Here is a 14166-nt window from a genome sequence, read left to right as displayed (position 1 = left end):
GAGAGGGGGAAAGAGAGAGGGGGAGGGAAGGAGCGAGGGGAGAGAGAGGGAGGGAGAGAGATGGGGCATGTAGAGAGAAAGGGGAATGCAAAATTGAGAGAGTAAAGGGGAGAAATGAAGATTGGAGAACACGATTAATCAGAAGGACGAGCGATATAGAGAAACAGGCACAGAAAAAAAAAAGAGACGGAAGAGGTGAAGCTAATGAGAAAGCTAGCAAATACATAGGAAGAGGAAGAAATAAATAAAAAAGAGCGAGAGTGGAAGAAAGAGAGAAATTCTCACAAAACAAAGAAATCGAAAGAGAGGATGGAAAAATAGGGGTAAGCACGAAGGGGAAATAATCAGATTAGCAGGAAGGAGATTAGAGAGAGTGAGGGGTGTCTGGAGATGACGAGGCGATCAAGGACATAGAGAGAGAGAGGGAGAGAGAGAAAGAGAGACAGAGAGAAATAAATGACAAAGAGGAATCAAAAGCGAGAACGATATACGAGCGGAGAGAATAAACGAAGTACACAACAGTAGAAGACAGAGAATGAGAGAAAGAGCCGTTTGAGGAGGCTATACCGGTCAGAGATAGATAGATAGATAGATAGATAGATAGATAGATAGATAGATAGATAGATAGAGAGGGGGAGGAGGAAATTATAAATAGAGAGGAATAAAAGCTAACACAGAAAGAGAAAGGACTAGGTAAGTCCATAACAATTGATCAAGAGAAAACAAAGCGGACGAAAGCGAGAGTGACGAAAGGTTTTGTGAGGAAGCTCTGGCGCTCGGAAAGAGAGAGAGAGAGAGAGAGAGAGAGAGAGAGAGAGAAGGGGGAACGAGTGAAAGTTGAAGGGGAGGGCGTGTATTCGTAAAGAACGGAATATTGGCTTCTCGGTCGTTCAAGATAAAGATTAATGCCTAGGCCCCTAATCACGTGAACTAACGAGGGAAAACGCACGGCTATCGTGATGGATGACTTGCATAATTCGGAGTTGTTTTAGTTCAGGAATCGCACTTGTTTCTTCTTTAATGGCGGACGAGGTCCATGTGTGAGGCAGAGGCTAAAAAAGAAATAGGAGAGAGAAAAAGAGAAAGACAGAAAGGAAAAGAGAGAGAGAGAAAAACAGAGAGAAAAAGAGGAAGAGAGAGAAACAGAGATATAAAGAGACACAGAGAATGAAGCAATTCTCTACCTGTATAAGAGTCAAGTACAAAGATGGACTACTGTTGCCACATCTGGGCAGTAGCTGCTCGAAACCGATCCTGCCTTGACAGAGTTCAAAACAGACTACGTAATATAGTATACGATGCGCTTTTCTCCTCCCTGCAACCCCTTTCATACAAAAGAGACGTTGCGTACCCGTTCTTGCTCTATCGATATTTTCATACCAAGTGCTTGACTAAACTCCAATCTATGGCCCCCTCTCGCCAATTCTTCACAAAAAACACTCGTCTAACCAGAATCACTAAATATGGATTCCATGAACAAAGTTTCTTTCCTAGAACTATCCGCCTGTGGAACTCTGTTCCGCTGGTCTGCTTTCCAGCTGATTACAATATCATTATGTTCAAGTCCAACGTAAACAAGTTCTTGTTCATCTGTACTAGAAAATTATCTAATTATACCAAATTACTTCTACAAACGATTATTATGCAGCTGTACCAATGACTACAATACACACATTAACTCTTATCCTCGAGTGACTTCCGAGCCTTTATATGTTGTCATCCTTTTGTGAGAAAAATAAAGAGAGAGATAAAGAGAGTGAGAGGAAAAGTAAGAGAGAGAAAGAAGGGAAGAAAAAGAGAGAAACAGAAAAACAGAAAGAGAGAAGGAGAGAGAGAGAGAAAAGGAGTGTGAAAGAAAATAGAAGAGAGAGAGAGAAGGATATATAGCGCGGGAAAAAGGAAGCAACAAAGAAAGGAAGATGTGAATATGGATGGATGATGAGAATGGTGCAAAAAGATGATGAAGGAGTGAAGACATGGAGAGAGCTGAGATACAGAAAAAAAAAATGAAAACGAAACAGTTAGAAGAATGTGACAAAATAAAAAAAAGGAAAGAAGATGAGTATAAGGAGAAAGAATACAATGGAGGATGAAAAAAAGCGGAAAACAAGAAAAAAATGGCGGTATGTAACAACATTAGCACGGGAACATGAAATTAATAAACGAGAAAAAGAAAAGATAAATGAAGTTATCTATCCGCTTCTACTAATTACGCAATTGGAACTTTGTTCGTGTGCCTGTGTGTCTGTGAGTTCGTTTTCTATGTGTTATATAGTTTTCATTATTATTATTATTATTATTTGTTATATCCCGTTTTGACGGTATATAATAACATGACAAAATACGCCGAGTGGAATGCGTAACAAAAAGGTTTATTCGTACTTCGAATAATACACAATACAAAATGGCTGCTCGCCTTGAAGTTGATATACGCGTAAATGAAGGTAAAGGAAAAAGGTAACTTAACGTGTGTGAGCGGAACGCTCGTCCTGGGAGCTTGGTTAATCCTGACTACACTTGGAGAGTATAAGACGCGAGACGGTCGGACTAGTGCGTACCACTGAACTGACTCCAAGACAATTCAAGACGCTCTTTTATACACCGTTTCGTATCCGGTGCTATCCGTAATTATGTCCCTTATAACATTATAATTATTATTATTATTATTATTATTATTATTATTATTATTATAGTTGTGGTTGTTGTTGTTGTTATATTTGTTATTGTTCGTTGTTAGGAAGTCTTATTAAAAGTGAGTCTTAGAGTCTTAGAGAGTCTTATTAAGAGGTATGTTGCGTTCTGTGTTCGTGTTATGAAGAGATTCATATATATAAGATGTTCATACTTAGAAGTGTAGTAGAAGATCTTTGAGTGAGGAGACAGTGTTGAGACAGTCTTAGTGTCCACATTGTAGATATGAGATGTAGAGACATTGTGTGTGTGAAGACATTTTAAAACACAGGATATATAAGACATATAATGACAATTTCACTTTACCTTTTGGTAGAATTACAACACAAAGACGGCGTTTATAAAAACACATGGTGGGTTTATTTCTTCTTCGACCGGTCGGTGGTTTTCTTAGTCAGGAATTCAAAGTTTAATATTCTATGTTTCAAAGGTGACCGTCTCGCTTCCAGACGTTCGACTGTCCATCTCTGGACTCCAGACTGTCGTCTCTCGTCCTCAGACTCTCTCTGCTTAACTCTCAAATTTCTAACTATATCGATAACTTCCCATTTTCCATGACGTCATACACATGTTAAAACATGTGTCTTCTTTCTCGTGTTCTGGAAATGCGTGTCCAATACATTTTCCTTTATTTACAAAAGGAATTTTAACCTATATTTCCAGGAACCTATATTTCCAATATGTTAAAACATGTTTATTTAATTATCCTATAGTTGCATTCTTCAATTCAATTTCATAACAGAATTGACAAATGCACATTCCTTTTCTTAAAACTATTTTATCTCTAAGCTAAACAATGGTTTGTTTTTACATTCCATTTTCTAATTCTCTCTCGCAATCTATTTCTAAACCTAAATTACGAGGTTCGAATTTCGTCTATTCTATTTCATTTTTACATTTAACTAAATCTCTCTATTTTTATACTTACATTAAAAGGGGACAGCCCTTATCATGTTACATATGAACTCGAAAAATGTTGGGTCAAATTTTTATGATATTTAACACGAAGATACTTTATGTGGCTGGCTATGTTCTTATATAGGTTTTGTATCGGAATGTCTTCGATAAGTATCGGTAATCGATAATGGAGTACCGGTAAGACGTCAGATTTTCTTTCACTTTCTTTTCCGACTTCGCGGAACAAGTTCGAGCTTGCCTGCTTACCTATTACCATTTTTTATTCTTTTGCTCAACACACACCTACAAACATCCGAGCAACGCCGGGCACCCAGGCTAATCTATAAATATAAAAGCGAAAATGTATGTCTGTATGTGTGTGTGTTCGCTTTTTCTGTGTGTCTACAAAAGGCTTCTTTCAGAGAAGCGGTCGATCGGTTCACAACTTTTTAAAACTTTTTATATCACATATAAATCATAATATCTCACAGTTAACAACGAAGCTCGCCTGTCTATGTAATTTGGTCGATTTCGGGAAGATAAATATTCAATATTTGTCGCTCGCCGCATGTGGGTTAGTCTTTTTCCTATAACATCTTGGGGGTGGGAAAAAAGTGTTCAACAGTAAATGAATACTATCCCGCAGTCAAACCTGACCTCATTAAAACGGGCACCTGCTAAATCCACGTAATTAAATAAATTCAAACGTGTTTCCGTTAGCATATCGCGGTGGGGCAATGGTCAACATCGCACGTTTTTGTTTTTTGTTTTTTTTTACACTTTAATTTACAACTTTACCTCAACGGTTCGGGTTCGATCCTCATACTTACTTTTTTTAACCCCCCCCCAACACCCGGCCAACGCCGGGTACCCCTCGCTAGTAATAAAATAAACGCAAACATTAGGATAAAAGATGTCGAAACAGATTTTGTATAGAAGGATAACAATGGCGGGAAGTTTAGGAAAGATACTTAAAAAGAAAATATAAATACGTGATTCACGTCCAACAAATAGCCAACATTGGATACGGATAGGAGCGAGTGACAGTGGGAGAGGACAATTGGAGGTAGGGGCTGGGGGTAAGAGAGAAAAATAAATAATCTGAAGGAAAATGAGAGAAAAAAACAGGAGAAGCGTGCTTCAAAAGCGCGGTTCGTTTGCACATGTTTGTTGACGCTTGACATGGATCGATGTGACCAAAGTGTCATTTATTACAGCCTTGACAAAACAACTCGGGTATGAGCTTAGTCGAATAAAATAAAAACTAAAATGAACGAGAGAGAAAGACACACACATACACACACACACACACATACACACACATATATATATAGATATAGATATATATACTTACTGCCTTTCTCTGTATATATATATATTTTTTACATAGGCGTCACCACTTATCAAGGCCGATAGACCACTCAAGGATAAGGGTTAAAGAGTGCAGAGTAGTCAAAAGGACAATATAGTAATCGATAGTAATGGAAGTTCGGTAAATTTGTTAACTTAAGTGGAACGGCTCATCAGAAACTTGTTCACGTTGGACTTGAAGACAACCATATTATAGACAACTGGAAAGCAGGAAAACGGAAGACAATTCCACAGGCGTGCAGTTCTAAGAAAGAAGCTTTGATCATGGAATCTATGTTTAGGTTAAGGCGCAGATAAAGAGTGGGGAAAATTATTGATAATGTTTTCAGCTAGTCTAGTGTTTCTTGTGAAAGTTTGGCGAGGGGGTACCATAGATTGAAGTTCAGTTGAACACTTTCCATGAAAATAACGATAAAGCAGAGACAAACTCGCAACATCTCTTCTGTGAGATAGAGGTTGCAGCGAAGAAAAAAGGACATCTCCCACCAGGCCACGAAGTCTATTTTGAACCCTATCAAGGCGGGACAAGTCTATTCTAGCAGCTCCTGCCCATATGTGGCAACAGTAGTCCATCCTTGGACGTACCTGGCTCTTATATAGATAGAGAATTGCATCAGCAGTGAGTATCTACTGGATCGATAGAAGGATCCGACCATTTTTCCAGAAACTAATAAAAAGAGAGTAGTAATGCTATTTACACCCCTCTCTCTCTTAATAAATAAATATATATATATATATATATATATATATATATATATATATATATAACTACGCTTAAATATGATTATGATATTTTAATTTATTATAAATCCAATTCCCTATTTATTATTATATTGCCTATAATATATAGTAGTGGTTAAAAAAAACAAAGTAATATATATTTCTTGGGTGCCATCAGCTAGAATTAAAACTAACATATTAAGCACTTAAGCGTTAATCGGTACCACCGGAAATAAGGATTTAAAATTTTAACAATTAGTATTAGGCTAGTGTTAAGTAAGATGCGTCAGATAAAGCGTGAGAGAAAGAGGTTTAGGTTGAGTGTAAAATAGAGTGGCAGACAGTTAGTAAGAGAGGGGACCAAAAGATAGGGAGGGAGAGGGAAAGAGAGACTATGTGTGCGTTTTTGTCATCATTTCTGAGAGGGTTGGGGAAAAAGGTGTAACATACACTTTTGAAACAGTGAGAGAATGATAGAGAACGTGGGAATGAGAGAGGTAGAGAACGTGGCGCAATGGATAGAGGCGTTGAATAACTACGGTTCCAAATAAGTATTGTCTGGAGATAGCGATTTCAATCCTATCCAACCAAGCCAGAGGATTAGTTATACAAAACATGGTAAGACAACAACTATGGAAGGCAGTAATTATTGGAGATAAGTTACAAATTTAGCTTTTCTATCCCGTCGAGGTTATTAACCTGAAGAAGGCCATTCGCTGAACTTGCGTGTTCGACACGTGGCTTTCTTGGGTTGGATAGAAACCGCTATCTTCAGATAGAATATGCTCACTTAGAATCGTAAAAGTTCAACGCATCTATCCACTGCATTAGGGTTCCAGGTAAACATTGTCTGAAGATTGCGGTTTCAACCCTATCCAAGCACGATAGAAGATTAGTTGGTCAAAACGTGATGAAACAATAACTATAAGTAACGGAAATTTTGTCGCAAAAGCAGGAATGCACAAATTATGAAGTCTTGTCTTAAAGAATTTTAAAAAAAACATAAAATATAAATAGAGGAGCAGAGTTAGTAAGAGAGGGGGTAAAATACCGACAGAGAGAGAGAGAGAGAGAAAATTAAAGAGGGAGATGGAGAAAGAGAGAGAAATAGAGAAAGAGAAAGAGAGAGAATAATAGATAACGAGAGAGAAAGAGAGAGGGAGAGAGAGGATGTATGTGTGTGCGTGTGTGTATGTTTATCAGTGTATCGAAAGAGGGCTAAAATAAAAGGGGTAATAGACACATTGTTAAAGAGTGAGAGAAAGAGTGAAGGTGAGAATAAGATAGGTAAGCTAAGAGAGAGAGATAGAGAGCAAGAGAGCTAGAGAGATAAAGAGAGAGAGACAGACAGACAGAGACAGATTAAGGGGTGGGACGTTTTTGTGATTGGGAGACGACGGATGACGCATCTGTGCGAGAGTTCAAGTGAGAAAATTAACGCCTCTCCTGAAAGACATCACCGCCTTCCGCCATTCCGAACATAACAGGCAAAATGAATCAACCCAACGTGTCAACAAAGTAAAAAACATTGAATTTAAAAAAAAATAAATAAATCATCATTGGGTAGGGGAGACGAACAGCGATGCAACCAGGTACGAAACGGCTTGGTTGAGTAAAAATGACAAATGTGAATCACAATCAAATATGGCGGACACAAGAAACAGCTTGCTTCGCCAACATCAAAAATTAGGAATGGAAAATGAATAGTAAGTAAAAAAAAAAAGATTCTCATTAAATGTTCAACATTCACATAATAGCCTCCTCTTATAAGTCACTGAAGTTAAGCGAAGTGGAATCTGAACATTACCAGATGGGTGACTATTTGGGAATGCTAGGCATTTTATTTCATCTTTTCATGACTGATTGGGGATCGCTTATGGATTTCATATCCCCTGTAAAGGAGGAGAACAAAACAGCAACATCTGGGCTAAATCCAAGGCCAGATATTACTGGTTCATTCGCTGTAAATATGGGGTGGAGTATAAAGATTAGTGCGTGGACGATTAATCGATAATCGAAAAATTTTTAACTGTTTTGGCGTATCGGAATTGGTATCGAAATCGGAAACGCCCGTATATTCTGATGCCAATTTCATTTTTAAAAAAATTCAATTTTGTTTAAAACTAAAATTTATACTGCAGATAATAATGATGAGCAATGGACATCAAACTACAGGTAAAACTAAAATTTATAGATCAGCCGTCACATTTGTATTTTATGTTTGAACAAAATATCTGTACATTTAACATGTGGTTGGTTGGTTGATTGGTTGGTTGTTTTTGTTTTACGGCATATCAACCCTTTTCGGGTTATTTAATGCCGAATCCAAAGATTTTGAAGAAAATATTTTTTTAATAGAATATATTTGCTGTTTTCACGTCGGTTTCTATTTAACCCATAGTTGGGACCCTAACAGGTACTAACACTCCGGGTCAGAGTAGACCTGGGAGCAATGGTAATTAAAGGGTGGCTCCACACTCCCCAAAGTCCACAAGCTGGGGCCTCATCACTGGATATAGTTTAAGGTCATATTCAGGACCCCCATTGAGGGACTTTTACCATCTGCAGGGGGGGGGGCAGTCGGCGTATTCTAATGCCTCACCGACAGGGCCCATTTAACATGTGTTTTAATCGAAAAAAAAGCCCAAACAACATCTTTATAGTAAAATATTTCGAAATGTATGAAGAGTCGAAATCGGTATTTGCATCGTAATCGGCAATTTAATACAGAATCGGTAATTATATAAGATTCAGCAAAAATATTGAAATCGTCCCATCACTAAGAAAGATACCATCGATTTTTTAGCGGATGATTAAAACATGGTGCTTTGTCCAGCATATAACCTATGGTTAAACAGACTTTTCGTCGGCATGTACCCGCAGTTTACACAATCAGCTGAAATATGTACAGAATGGTTTGGTCCGGATAAGTCTCATTAGTAGGTATACGGTGTTACATTTTAAGCGCCCCTCAATTATTTTCCGACAGTATTTTATTTAAAGTGATAAACTATAAAGATAACGCTGTCTCCACTCTGTTGCCTAAATCTATCCTCTAAATTCACTACCTTTTTCAAAGAGTTAAAGCTACAACAATAGATGCATAGGAAAATGTCGAACTGCCCCCTAAAAAGGAGTTTTAGTTTAGGACAAAAATAATTTTTTTCTAGTCTAGAAGGACCTTTTCTGATTGACCGGCTCTTTCTTTCTCCATATTTTCAAGCTCTATATTTTCCGAAACTAAAAGTCGCAGATCAGCGCCAGTAGCCTGAAAGAATAGGATTTTTATGGGCCGTTCATTTATGGATCTTTTGCAAGGTGAGTAGTTTTAAGGCGTCGATAGGGAGTCAAAATTGAAAAAATTGTTATACATTTTGTACATTCATCTTAGTTTATGTTTAATCAGTTCATATGCGTGTCATGTTGGTACAGTGGTAACGTCACTAGCTTTGAATTCTACAATTTTGCTTTCGGTTTCAATTCTAGCTAATGGCACGCAAATACATTTTTTTTAACTTTGAAATCACGACTCTATAATTATATATCCGAAATCTTAAAATATCATATTCAAGTGTACTTTACGACAGCATCATTCATATTTTCATGCAATATTCTTGTAGCAGTGCCCGTATAAAAGCGTGTGAGAACATCAGCAGCAGCTATGCGATGACTGGATTGTGTAAGTATTAGCAGCAGCAGTCATCTTAATAAATTAGTAAGTAAAAAATGCGCCACATGGCGAGTAGCAAAAACAAAATGTGAGCCGGATGAGATGGACGTGTGTCCCTGTGATGGCGCCGAGAGAGTTTTAAGTTGATATCGAGATGGCGGGCTTTTGTTAATCTAATGGCAGATTGAATGAACAGAGAAAAATAAAGAGTATGCATTGATTGGAAAATAACGATAATAACGTTTTGCAAAAACATATAAAAAGCCAAGTCGGATTTGTGTTTCCTTCCTTTATTATTTGTTAGTTCTTTTACACTGATGCCGGTCTGCGTGTGGTTGGATTGAGATTTGACGACGGATTTAAAAAGTAATGGCCACGTTGCATCCTTGCCCCGGAAATTACCATTCTTCAATCAACAGGAAAAAGAGTTATCTTTCATCATGATAATGTCCGTCCTTACACATCACTTCTGATTAAATAACTCTTATGGAAATTTGGTTGGAATATATTGTCTCATCCGTCATATTCTTTTGACGTAGCTCCCTCAGATTATTACTTATTTCGAGTATTACAAAACTATTTATATGGCCTTAGGTTAGCATAACTAAAGATGAGTGGACATAAGCTAGATCTATGATAACGCCTCCGTTCAGTCTCAAAGACAATGGATACCCCCTGTACAGGCAGCTGCGCGTGTAATTGTAAAGCAAGGGTTGCGCAATTCTAACTACAACTCTCCTAAATAGGCACTGTCTGGGTCCAGTGGCAAGGAGAAGTCTAGGGTGACTGAAAACAGTGCCGAGATAAGCGGAGAGCACATACAGCACCTAGAAGTTCCGAATGGTCACCCATTTAGTACTGACCAGGTTCAGCGTTGCTTAACTTCGGTGATCCAGCGAAAACAAGTGTGTCAACGTGATTATGCCGTATAGTTAGATACATATATCACACCAAAACATAAATAATTTTACAAGTGAGACGTTTATAAGCTTATTCCCAGATGGAGTCAAGTTATCGAGAGCAAAGGTAGTATTTTTTATGAAACAAACGTAAAAAATAAAAGTTAATAAAAAAAAAAATACTCGCTATACATTTTCAATATAAAATTGCAAATTGTACATTTTTTGGCACCGACCTTATATCACTGATGCCCATAATGTATTCTGTTATTCTTTGTTTCAATTCGACTATTTCCTAATTCTTTGAACTATTCTCCAAGTGCAAAACATTTTCCCCGTCAAAAAAGAAAGAAAGAAAAAAAATAAATTAAATTTTATTTTGTTTTCCTTGAAGATAATTAGCATAGAAATTACATTTTTACTTTTTTGAGTAACATTAAAAAATAAAGACTAAAATCGTAACTATTTAATTGTTGGTGTGACACCGTCCAACCACAAACGCCCATTCTAATTATAACGAATATGATTGGAAAATACGAGGGTCGTTCTTAAAGTAAGGCCTCTTAGTTTTAAACTCAATATGTCTGTCTGTCTATCTGTCTCTCTCGATATTTTCAAACTAGATCTCGTCCGAAACTGAAAGTCAAAGAGCCGCGTTGTGTGTCTGTCTGTGTGCGTACATTCCTTACCAAATAACTCTGTCAATTCTCGGTTTACGGGTTCGAGATTTGATAGGAGTACTGAGAGTTTTTAAAATCCGTTTTCAACTAGAAATTTGGCTGCCAAGGGGTCAACGTTAAACGATTTGACCTTTGGGAACTCTACCAAACTCCTACCCCAATTTTGGGTCTAAGCATTTTAAATTTTAGATATAGGTTACTTGGACATGGATAAAACTTTATAACTTGATTTGAGCGCAACAAAACTTCTTTAAAGAAAATTGGGGTCGAAGTTTTTAAAAAATTGACCTCTGCGCCCTCTACCAAATTATTCAGCCAATTTTTAGTCTAAACATTTGAAATTTAACATAAAGTGTATTCAGATATGCAGAAAGCTTCTCAATCAGTTTTCTTTTGAAAATTTGCCTGGTAAGAGGTCAAAGTTTACAGGGTTTACCTTTGCAGACGCTACCAAACTCCTCCGGCAATTTTGGGTCTAAACACTTGAAATTTTAGATGTAGGTTACTTGGACATTAGTCAAACATTTTATTTTAATTTTAGCCCAAAATAATAAAGGTCAAAATTGGGATCAAAGTTAAAAACTTTGACGTCTCCGGTCTCTACCAACTTTTCTCTATGGTAGGCAAGGAAGCCTATTATATAGAAAGGCATTACCGTCCATATTTACATTTTTTAATATATACATATGCATATAAAGTTATGAACAGTACATAGGGCCCGAGCAAAGCCGGGCGGAACTGCTAGTATATATATATATATATATATATATATATATATATATATATATATATATATATATATATATATATATATACCTATGCGCGTGGATCAGGGGCTAAGGGACAGGTGTGGAGAGTGGTACGTTTTTGGTTTAGATTCTAACTGATGGCACTCAAGTCATATATATATATTTTAGTTTTGATCTCACTGCTATATATAAGGTTAAATATTATAATAAATAGACCTGGCAGCGGGTGTTTCGCGGTGTATGCTGAGCAAAAGAAAAAAAAAACAAAAAAAACGGTCAATTTTTAAAAACTTTTACCCCTATTATGACCCCTTAAAATTTATGTTTTGGGGCTCAAATCAACTTATTAAGTTAGATCCATGTTCAAGAAACCTATATCTAAAATGTCAAGTGTTTAGACCGAAAATTTAGACAGACGAGTTTGATAGAGTTCTGAAATCGTTGAACTTTGACCCCTTAATCGCCAAATTTCTGGCCGAAAAGGGATCCCGTCGAGTTTCCCAAATCTCAGTACCCTGTATATCAAATTTCGAGTCTGTAGACTAAAAATTGACAGAGTTATTGCGTAGGGAAATGTACACAGACAAAAACATAGTCACACAGACACGGTCACTTATATATATATATATATATATATATATATATATATATATATATATATATATATATATTGTATTAATAAAGGTGAATAAGCGTAGCCTATTTCACTATTATATGTAAAAAATATTTACAGTGTGTGTCTATCCATTACACTTCTGCATTTTATAAATTTTGATTTCCTTTGTATTAAAATACATAGTTGCATTGCAGAAAGAATTGTGAATTCTATTAAAGATTTCACCGAGGTTATTTTCGGAGTTTCATCCAGCATAACGGGCAAAATGGACCAGCTTTGTTTTTTTGTTTGTTTGTTTTTATTTTGCACTTTGTGAGACGCGTGTGTTTCAAAATTCCACCGTTCTTAGAGTGCGCCATACCAGAGACAGTTGCTTTCGTTTTCACCCAAGCCATCTTCTTTTTCGATCTGCAGTCAGCCATATTAGATGATTTTCGACTGTTCAAAAATAAACACCGTAATTTGATATCATAAGACTGGAAACCTCTAACCGCCATCAGATAGGTTAGAATAATTAAATACTTATCAAGAAAATGTATCTGTGCCAGAGGGGAACTGGTTTATCTAATGTCGCTGCAGTACCAACGCTTTATGACTATTTTAATTTTTAGGATTACTGTGCAGAATGTGCGTCTTCGGACTATTGTCCTTATCGACGTTGGTATTTATTATTTACTGCGTATCAGCCGATACGTTAAATACTAGTGGGTGTAGAATACGCTTAAATATGATATTTTAATTCGTACACATTTAGTAGGATGGTGATTTCAAAAGTAAACAAAAAAGTATTTGGGTGCTATCAACTAGAACCGAAACCGAAAATTTTGATCCATTTTTGAAACCTTAAAAACTATTTTAACAAGCTTAAGATCCTATAAAACAACGGTCCGTAAAAATTCCAATTATTTGTTGCCCCTAGCGCCGCTCTACGACTTCGATTTCGGTGGAGATAGAGTTGGAAAATCTGGAAACAGACAGACAGACAGACGGACATATAGCCTTTTATATATTAGATTTATATTCTTTTAAATAAGTATATTTTGATGAGGAATCATTCCGAGTTAAGATTCGAATTTAGTTTACAGATAAACATGACATTATGTCAAATTCGATTGTGTTTTGATTTAGATTATTGAAACGTGTTTTTCTTAATTTTACAACCAAGCAGAATTTATTCACCCGAGACGAGTTCAACCGTATTCCTCTTAAGGAGGAAATGTAAAGGGAATATCAAATTTACAATGCATCTCAATTTCCATGTATACCATTGCGAGAAAAAATTGCAACGTTACGTTTTTGCAGCTTTTTGCGGGAAGGTTTTGCCGTTTCCTACATGCAGCGCCTGGTATTCCCAGAGGTACACCCATCTGGTATTGCCCAGGATCAACGTTGCACTGTTTCAGGTATCTTTTTCTTTTTTTTTCTACAAAGGAGTCACCACTTATCAGGGCCGATAGGCCACTCGAGGATAATGGTTGATGAGTGTACAGTGGCCAAAGGAACAATATCATAGTAATCGTTAGTAGGAGAAATTTAGTAAATTGGATTACTTAAGGGGGCGGCTCATAAAGAACTTGTTTACATTGGACTTGAAGACGACGATATTGTAGTCACTTGGAAAGCAGATAAACGAAACAGAGTTCCACAATCGTGCAGTTCTAAGAACGAAGCTTTGTTCATGGAATATATGTGTAGGTTTAGGCACGGATAAAGAGTGGAGGGAATTATTGATAGTGGTTTCAGAGGGACGAGTGTTTTTCGTGAAAGTCAAACGAGCACTTGCCATGAAAATAACGAAAAAGCATGCTTAATTAATAAATAGATTTTAAATACATTATTTTACATGCTTAATTAATAAATAGATTTTAAATAC

The 14166-nt window shown here is 36.7% G+C and overlaps 1 protein-coding gene across 1 annotated transcript in view; it reads right to left on the bottom strand.

The window, feature by feature from the left end:
- The window catches only part of LOC145296133 (uncharacterized), a 1188759-nt gene that overhangs the window by 173431 nt on the left and 1001162 nt on the right, over positions 1-14166 (bottom strand). The gene's annotated exons all lie outside the window — the stretch shown is intronic.

This window comes from Euprymna scolopes, chromosome 16, assembly GCF_053919585.1.
Source record: "Euprymna scolopes isolate OS-2025 chromosome 16, ASM5391958v1, whole genome shotgun sequence".
Lineage (NCBI taxonomy): Eukaryota > Metazoa > Mollusca > Cephalopoda > Sepiida > Sepiolidae > Euprymna > Euprymna scolopes.
This window is presented reverse-complemented; position numbering and strand designations above follow the sequence as displayed.